This window comes from Balaenoptera borealis (genome assembly GCF_965194805.1).
Source record: "Balaenoptera borealis genome assembly, chromosome: 8".
NCBI lineage: Eukaryota > Metazoa > Chordata > Mammalia > Artiodactyla > Balaenopteridae > Balaenoptera > Balaenoptera borealis.
This window is the reverse complement of record NC_138865.1, coordinates 72,104,794-72,114,322: the sequence shown is the minus strand read 5'-3', so window position 1 is coordinate 72,114,322 and position 9,529 is coordinate 72,104,794. Positions and strand designations below refer to the sequence as shown.

General features: G+C 40.0%; 1 pseudogene across 1 annotated transcript; it reads right to left on the bottom strand.

Moving 5' to 3' along the window:
* Nucleotides 1-6,355: 6,355 nt before the first annotated feature.
* LOC309634097 (large ribosomal subunit protein uL22 pseudogene) lies at nt 6,356-9,227 on the bottom strand (annotated as a pseudogene). The gene has a single exon. The product of its transcript is annotated as a large ribosomal subunit protein uL22 pseudogene (transcript).
* Between the last annotated feature and the right edge of the window lie 302 nt (nt 9,228-9,529).

Below are 9,529 nucleotides of genomic sequence, written 5' to 3'. Positions count from 1 at the left end.
GAATGACCAACTGGTGGGATATGATGGACAAAGGGATGATTCACGACCTGGGCTGCACCTAGCGGGATGGCCCAAGATTTCCTCATCTACTCAGGATGGTGTGTAATTTAAAACTTAATGGATTGTTTATTTCTGGAATTTTTCATTTAATGTTTTCAGACTGTGGTTAACCAGGGGTAACTGAAAATGCAGAAAGCGAAACCATGGATAAGTGGTGACTACTGTATGTATCTAAACAAAATATGTTTTAGTTTTAAATACTGAGTAGCAAGCACCCAACTAGCTGTGTAAGGACATGATGATCTTACCTCTATTAGACGAAGACTCCCAGGAAAAATAAGCTGAAGATCCCCAGAGCCAGAATAGGCCTTCAGGTTCCCCGGGAGTTTATGGGAGCCTTTTCTAGGGAAGTCAGTGGGCAACGTCACATCTGAGTCCTGGGGAAAGAAGGGGAAGAAAAAGGATTAACACAGGTCTGCAACTCACTCCTTCCCCACTAGGAGATGCCTCTGTCAGACCATTGCTGTAATTCCATCCATGGTATTAAGGAGGAGAAAGATTTGGAAAGGGTCTACTTATAAAGTATTTTCAACATGAATTACCTGCTCTGTTTAGATTGATTGCTGTAAATAAATGTGGAATTTATGGATTAAGAGCATGGCTGGCTGGAGAATGGGAGGGGCAGGGCATTTCCTAACTGTGTAATTACTTCCTACCTGTATAAATAAATAAAATATAAATGAAGTATAAAACTGAGGGGGGCCCCCAAACAGATATAGCTTCCTTTGAGAGCAACTGCATATATGGCTCAAAACCCATATGTAGATCTGACACCAAAATATGTCCTAATGTAGGTGAAAGGGACACTTTTGGACACTGGTGGTTTTAGGATCCTCCAGGAAAAGAATGTTCTGTTTTGTGCCTGTTGCTTGCCTGTATCTTTTTAATCATTAGTGAAGTTTGGTGCTGAGTAAAACCTAGGATTCTCATCACCCCATTTGACAAATTGACGTTTTGTATGAACTCAATACAGATCACGACAGTGGGGGCATTTGGCGATATTGTAGAATCACCCAGATACTAATGTCTACCAGAAATGTGGTCAAGGGGGTTTGTACTCTAACCTGTGTCTTCTGAATTCATCATGGATTCCCTCAGCTCTTAAAAACAAGGTAAACTACGATGAGATACCACTTCACACTCATTAGGATGGCTACTATAAAATACAAAAACAGAAAATAGCAAGTGTTGATAAGGATGTGGAGAAGTTGGAACACTTGTGCACTCTTGGTGGGAATGTGAATTGGTGCAGCCTCTGTGGAAGACAGTATGGAGGATCCTCAGATAATTAAAAATAGGACTACTATTTGATCCAGCAACTCCAGTTCTCAGCATATAGCCAAAGGATAGGAAATCACTATCTTGAAGAGATATCTGCACTCCTACGTTCGTTGCAGCATTATTCACAACAGCCAAGGTATGGAAAGAACTAAGTGTCCATCAACTGATGAATGGATAACGAAGATTTATCAATAGTGTATACACACACAGTGAAATGCTATTCAGCCATGAGAAAGAAGGACATCCTGCCTTTTGTGACAACATAGATGGACCTTGAGGGCATTATGCTAAATGAGATGTCAGACAGAGAAAGACAAATAGCATATAATATCACTTACATGTGGAATCTAAAAAAGCTGAACTCATAGAAATGGAGACTAGAATGATGGTTACCAGGGGCTGGGGGGGGTGGGGGAAAAGGGGAGATGTTGGTCAAAGGGGACAAACTTCCAGTTTAAAGATGAGCAAGTTCTCGGGAATCTAAAGTACAGCATGGTGATTGTAGCTCATAATACTATATTATATACTTCAAAGTGACTAAGAGAGTAGAGGTTCTTAAATGTTCTCACCACAAAAAAGAAATGGTAAATATATGATGTGATAGAGGTATTAACTAAGGCTATGTTGGTAATCATTTTGCAAAATATAAATGTATCAAATCAACCCACGTACACCTTAAACTTATACAATGCTATATGTCAATTATATCTAAATAAAGCTGAAAAAATAGAAATACCATATAATCTAGCAATTCCACTTCTGGGCATATATTCCAAAGAATTGAAAGCAGGGTCTCAGAGAAATATTTGTACACCCATGCTCACAGCAGCATTGTTCACAATAGCCAAAATATGGAAGCAACCTAAATATCCATCAATGGATGAATGAAAAAACAAAATGTGGAATGTACATAGAGTGGAATATTATTCAGCCTTAAAAAAGAAGGAAATTCGGATACATGGTACAACATGGATGAACCCTAAGGACATTACACTAAGTGAAATAAGCCAGCATTTTTATGAAAAATATTGTATAATTCTACTAATATGAGGTACCTAGAGTAATCAAATTCATAGTTATAGAAAGGGGAAGGGTGGTTCCAGGGGCTGGGGGGAGAGGGGATGGGGAGTTGTTTAATGGGTATAGAGTTTCAGTTTTGCAAGATGAAGAGGGTTCTGGAGATTGGTTGCACAACAATAAGAACGGACTAAGTACTACTGAGCTGTACACCTAAAAATAGTTAAATTTTTGATCGTTAAGACGGTAAATTTAATGTTCTGTATATCTTACTACAATTAGAAAAAAAACAATAAGGCAAAGCAGACACGTTTGTGAGGGTGTGATAGGTGTCCCTGTTGATCCAGGGAGGAGGGTATGGAGGGGAGTCAGACTCGGCCAGTTTCACTGAGACACTTTGCCTTTTAAGTGAGGACAGTGGCAGCAAGCATCATGACGGTGACAGCTCTCTTATCATGCCACATTGTTGCATCTGGACAGGTAGCCCTTTCCATCTGCTGCAGAGCTGTCACTCTGAGCTCTCCCTTTGCCACTTCCCTGGGGAATGCTTTCACCATTTGCTGTGTTGCATCTCCTGTTTTTTGGTATCTCACCTTTTCTAGGTGTACTCCCTCTTTTTGGGTGGTGTGCATGGGAGATTTCTTTCTTGATATCATACATTTCAGAAAAAATCCTTCTTCTACCCTCCTACACAAAGAGCTTAGCTGGATACGGAATTCTAGGGCAGAATCATTTTTCTTCACAATTTTGGAGGAGTGGCTCCATGCCTTCTTGGTTCCAGTCTTGCTGTTAAGAAGTCTGCACCTCTTCTAATTGCTCCTCTGCAGGGGAGCAATGCTTTTAAGATCTTATATTTGTCTCCAGTGTTTTTGGAAACTTATAACGATGTGCATTGGTGTGGGTCTATTCTCATTCATTAAGCTGTATATCCTTTGAATCTGGCAATTCCTCTTCCTCAGTTCTGGAAATTTTCATTGAGTTATTTTATCACTGATTTTATCTCCCCTGTTTTTTCTATCTTCCCATTCACAGAGTCCCATCATGTAAGCGCGAACTTTCTGGACCGCTCTTCTATTTTCTTTTCTTTTTTCCTCTTTGTCATTTTGCTCTACTATCTGGGAGATTTCCTCAGCTTTATCTTCTAACCTCTCTTTTGCATGATTATTTCGGCTCTCAAAAGCTCTTCTTCCAAAGGGTCTTTTTGTTTTCTAAATTGTCCTTTATTATTGCATCCTATTCTAACTTCATGGATGCAATATCTTCTATCTCTCTCCAGGTATTTATTTTAGTTTATGGCAATGAAGTTTTTTTCTCCCTGAATAGCCTGTTTCTTCCTAGTTCCATTGTTATTTGTTCGTTGTGATTACTGGAGGCTTTCCTAAGCTGTCTGGCAATCTTGGTTGTCTGCTCGGGGGAGAGGGGGGCAGTTAAAATGCTGATTGGTATCTCTTAGGGCATGGGTAGAGCTTATTAACTTCGAGCATCCCTCTAAGGTGATCTAAGTAGGCTTTCTGGGGGGACTTTGGTGCTAGTATCCTAGAGTCATTCCTCCTAGGCTGGCCAGATCTCTGTACCCCTACCCTTCCGCCTCCAAGAAGAGGTTTAAAATCCTCCGCCTGTAGGTAAATGTCCGGTCACCAGTGTTCTGGAGGACCAGTGGGGAGAGGCTCGAGGTCCCTGTTAAGCACTCAGTACACTTACAGTTACTTATTTCCCTATTATCGACATGGCTCCCATTCTTACTTTAAAGAAAAAAGGAATTTGTTTACTGGATGAGTTGCAACTCTTTCTCCATGAAGAGACAGCCTGATAGAAATCACTTTTGTAGAGCTCAGGATGCTGAGATAGAGGAAGGAGGGCTAGGCTTACACTGTGTGTCTAGTGGACATCTCTCCTGAATTGTCTCTCTTCAGCTTCACTGGCAACCTTAAAAATCCAATGCTAGAGGTTTCTTATATGACTAAGCGCTTCATTTTTTATAACCTGTAAGTGCATCTCTTATGCTCTTAAAGTGTCACGCCCACTTGTTTATTGTGAGCAGGTGAGGTGCATCAAATCTATTTACTATTGATGTGTCTCAGATTAATAAAGGGTGTGACTCACAGAACCTTATTTCCCCAGCATGAGCCAGGGATCCCTCCTATTGCCCAGAAGGAGTATTTCCCCACCACTAACTCTGGGCTCTGAAACACAGCTTTATGAAGAAGAATCTGAAAAATAACCAAACCTAATATGACTCTATGCAGAGATTCACTAACCACAAAAATATCTTAGGTAGCTAGAGGCCTCCAGTAACACTTTTGGCATATAGGATGAGGAATGAGGCCACAGTGGGTTTGCTTGTTTTCATTCAAAACTCAGATGTTGGGCCTCAACTTACTGCCTTCCAAGTGTCACCCAGTCTTGAAAGATGAGAAGGTGGAGAAAGAAGGAAAGAGGGTTCCAGACCAGAAGGTATTGTCAGAGAAATTGGAGGGTCTGAGGATGAGGGTGGGTTTGTGAGCTGTGGTGGAGAGTAAGCAGGGGTTGGCAAGAGATGAGTGAGACAAGCCAGCCCAGGAGATGACCAGAGACAATAAGAGGAGGCAGGACGAAACCCCAACTGGGGTGACTTAGGAGATGGATGAGAGCCAAAGGCACCAAGTAAGGACAACGAGATGATGAGAATAAAAACAGCAACCATATTATCAGTACTACCTCCAATGTTCATCCAACCTCCCAGCAAAGCATCATCATTCCCTCAATACACATACAAAAGCAGAGGGTCCCAGAAACCCAGCGTGACGAAGTCTGGCTCCCTCCAGAGTGTGGCTGCCTTCTGTTACGCCAGGCTGCCTCTCAATTCACGCCATGCTGCTCACTCATTCAGCCAGCCAGCCATCTACTACCTACAAACTGCTAAGCTGTATGCTGAGAACAGCAAAAAATATTTGTCACTAAGTGGTAGAGATCCCTACATTCTTTTAAGATCCATTTACTATCTCAAAATCCTGTTTATAGGACTGTTAGCACCACTCCAGTTCTTCGATGCTACTTTTGAATGTGAGTCTTTCCTACGTGGGTTAATAGAGGCTAAGCCTTCCTGACTTAAACATCAGTTCACAGGTGAGGTCAGGGAAGCTCTCCTTCAGACGGATAGAAACTGCCACCCAAACCTGTCAAGAGCAGGAGTAAACGTCCCCCTAGTGTAATGTACGAAGTGTTCCAGGGATCCAAAGGGGTGCTCAGTGCCCTTAGCTGCTATTTAGGTTCATAACCACCTGTCGCCAATGGGGGAAGTGCCAAGAAAGAATCTTGCCCCTTATAATGTCAGCCATGCTATTACAGCCTACTATGCATTGAGGGATATGGACAGGGGTAACATTTCAGACAGGTCCTGGGTGAAACTTCTTTTTTTTTTTTTAAACATCTTTATTGGAGTATAATTGCTTTACAATGGTGTGTTAGTTTCTGCTTTATAACAAAGTGAATCAGTTATACATATACATATGTCCCCATATCTCTTCCCTCTTGCGTCTCCCTCCGTCCCACCCTCCCTATCCCACCCCTCTAGGTGGTCACAAAGCACCGAGCTGATCTCCCTGTGCTATGCAGCTGCTTCCCACTAGCTATCTATTTTACGTTTGGTAGTGTATATATGTCCATGACACTCTCTCACTTTGTCACAGCTTACCCTTCCCCCTCCCTGTGTCCTCAAGTCCATTCTCTAGTAGGTCTGTGTCTTTATTCCCGTCTTGCCCCTAGGTTCTTCATGACATTTTTTCTTTTTTCTTTTAGATTCCATATATATGTGTTAGCACACGGTATTTGTTTTTCTCTTCCTGACTTACTTCACTCTGTAGGACAGACTCTAGGTCCATCCACCTCACTACAAATACCTCAATTTCGTTTCTTTTTATGGCTGAGTAATATTTCATTGTATATATGTGCCACATCTTCTTTATCCATTCATTTGTCGATGGACGCTTCCATGTCCTGGCTATTGTAAATAGAGCTGCAATGAACATTGTGGTACATGATTCTTTTTGAATTATGGTTTTCTCAGGGTATATGCCCAGTAGTGGGATTGCTGGGTCGTATGGTAGTTCTATTTTTAGTTTTTTAAGGAACTTCCATACTGTTCTCCATAGTGGCTGTATCAATTTACATTCCCACCAACAGTGCAAGAGGGTTCCCTTTTCTCCACACCCTCTCCAGCATTTATTATTTGTAGATTTTTTGATGATGGCCATTCTGACTGGTGTGAGATGATACCTCATTGTAGTTTTGATTTGCATTTCTCTAATGATTAATGATGTTGAGCATTCTTTCATGTGTTTGTTGGCAATCTGTATATCTTCTTTGGAGAAATGTCTATTTAGGTCTTCTGCCCATTTTTGGATTGGGTTGTTTGTTTTTTTGATATTGAGCTGAATGAGCTGCTTGTAAATTTTGGAGATTAATCCTTTGTCAGTTGCTTCATTTGCAACTATTTTCTCCCATTCTGAGGGTTGTCTTTTTGTCTTGTTTATGGTTTCCTTTGCTGTGCAAAAGCTTTTCAGTTTCATTAGGTCTCATTTGTTTATTTTTGTTTTTATTTCCATTTGTCTAGGAGGTGGGTCAAAAAGGATCTTGCTGTGATTTATGTCATAGAGTGTTCTGCCTATGTTTTCCTCTAAGAGTTTGATAGTGTCTGGCCTTACATTTAGGTCTTTAATCCATTTTGAGTTTATTTTTGTGTATGGTGTTAGAGAGTGTTCTAATTTCATTCTTTTACATGTAGCTGTCTGGTTTTCCCAGCACCACTTACTGAAGAGGCTGTCTTTTCTCCACTGTATATTCTTGCCTCCTTTATCAAAGATAAGGTGACCATATGTGCGTGGGTTTATCTTTGGGCTTTCTATTCTGTTCCATTGATCTATATTTCTGTTTTTGTGCCAGTACCATAGTGTCTTGATTACTGTAGCTTTGTAGTATAGTCTGAAGTCCAGGAGCCTGATTCCTCCAGCTCTGTTTTTCTTTCTCAAGATTGCTTTGGCTATTTGGGGTCTTTTGTGTTTCCATACAAATTGTGAAATTTTTTGTTCTAGTTCTGTGAAAAATGCCAGTGGTAGTTTGATAGGGATTGCATTGAATCTGTAGATTGCTTTGGGTAGTACAGTCATTTTCACAATGTTGATTCTTCCAATCCAAGAATATGGTATATCTCTCCATCTATTTGTATCATCTTTAATTTCTTATAATTTTCTGCACACAGGTCTTCTGTCTCCTTAGGTAGGTTTATTCCTAGATATTTTATTCTTTTTGTTGCAGTGGTAAATGGGAGTGTTTTCTTAATTTCACTTTCAGATTTTTCATCATTAGTGTATAGGAATGCAAGAGATTTCTGTGCATTAATTTTGTATCCTGCTACTTTACCAAATTCATTGATTAGCTCTAGTAGTTTTCTGGTAGCATCTTGGGTAAAACTTCTTAAACATTAAGAATTTAAATTTCTTAGCCACATCCCTTCCCATGTAAACCCTTCCCAATGAATTTAGAGAAACATTTAGATCTTTACCATGATGGGGTTTTTTTTTAAACTTTTATTTGCATTTATTTTTTTACAGCATTTATTCCTGGGCCATCAGTTTTTGCTTCTTCAGTTTCTTCTGGGATATCTTTTTCTTCTGTGCAACCTCCTCTTCCAGTTTAGGAACAATCTGTTCTTTTTCAGTAAGGATCATCTCAATGTGGCAGGGAGAGCTCATGTATGGGTTGATTCGACCATGAGCTCTATAAGTCCTGTGCCACATCTTGGGGGCTTTGTTCACCTGTATGTGAACCTGTATGTGCTCAGTGACCAGAGAGTCCTACATCTAAGCCGTTAACTTCAGCATTACTCTCTGCATTTTTGAGCATGCGCCGTAAAAATTCAGAACTCTTTTTGGGCCACTGACCCTGCGTCCAGCCCTACTGTTTGGCCTGGGCACACCTACCAACTCCACCATTGTAACAATGGAATGGCACACATTGCTTCTGTAAAGTGACATCCTTCAGATACTTGGTGCTTTTCGGATGCAGTTTCACGAATATTCTTAAAGTGAACACAAAGATTTGAACCTCTTGACTTGCATGATTTTGTGGGGTTTTCTGGGTCAAGTGAATAGCAAACCATTTTTAGAGGTCACCTCAGGCCGCTTACTTGAAAAGGATAGCATGATGCTTCTTGAAGCTCTCACTTACCAATCCTGTTTGCTAAGCTCCAGCTACACTGGTCTCTTCCTTGAATTCCCAAGTAGGGTTTGCAGGTGCAGTTACAGTTCCTGGAATGCTCTCCCCCAATTCTTTCCAGAGTTGTTCCTTTTTTTTTTTAATGGCTGTCTTCAGTATCTTTCTTAAAAAAATTAAGTGTAGTTAATTTACAATATTGTGTTAGTTTCAGGTGTACAGCAGTGATTCGATTATACATATATAAGATCGTACAGAACAACCCAAACGAAATTTTTAGCCAACCCAATATATATTTTTTTCAATACTTTTCCATTATAGGTTATTACAAGATACTGAATATAGTTCCCTGTGCTCTACAGTAAATCCTTGTTGTTTATTTTATATATGGTAGTGTGTATCTGTTAATCCCATACTCCTAATTTATCCCTCCCCCACCTCCTTTCCCCTTTGGTAACTATATATTTGTTTTCTATGTCTATGATGCTGTTTCTGTTTTGTAAATAAGTTCATTTATATCATATTCTAGATTCCACATATAGGTGATATCACATGAAATTTGTCTTTCTCTGTCTGGCTTACTTCATTTAGTATGATAATCTCTAGGTCCATCCATGTTGCTACAAATGGCATTATTTCATTCTTTATTTTTTTTTATTGGAGTAGAGTAGAGTTGCTTTACAATGTTGTGTTAGTTTCTGCTCTACAGCAAAGTGAATCAGTTATACATATACATATATCCCCTCTTTTTTGGATTTCTTTCCCATTTAGGTCACCACAGAGCATTGAGTAGAGTTCCCTGTGCTATACAGTAGGTTCTCATTGGTTATCTATTTTATACATAGTGTCAATTGTGTATATATGTCAATCCCAATCTCCCAGTTCATCCCACTCACCCTCCCCCCTCGGTATCCATACATTTGTTCTCTACATCTGTGTCTCTATTTCTGTTTTGCAAATAAGTTCATCTGTACCATTTTTC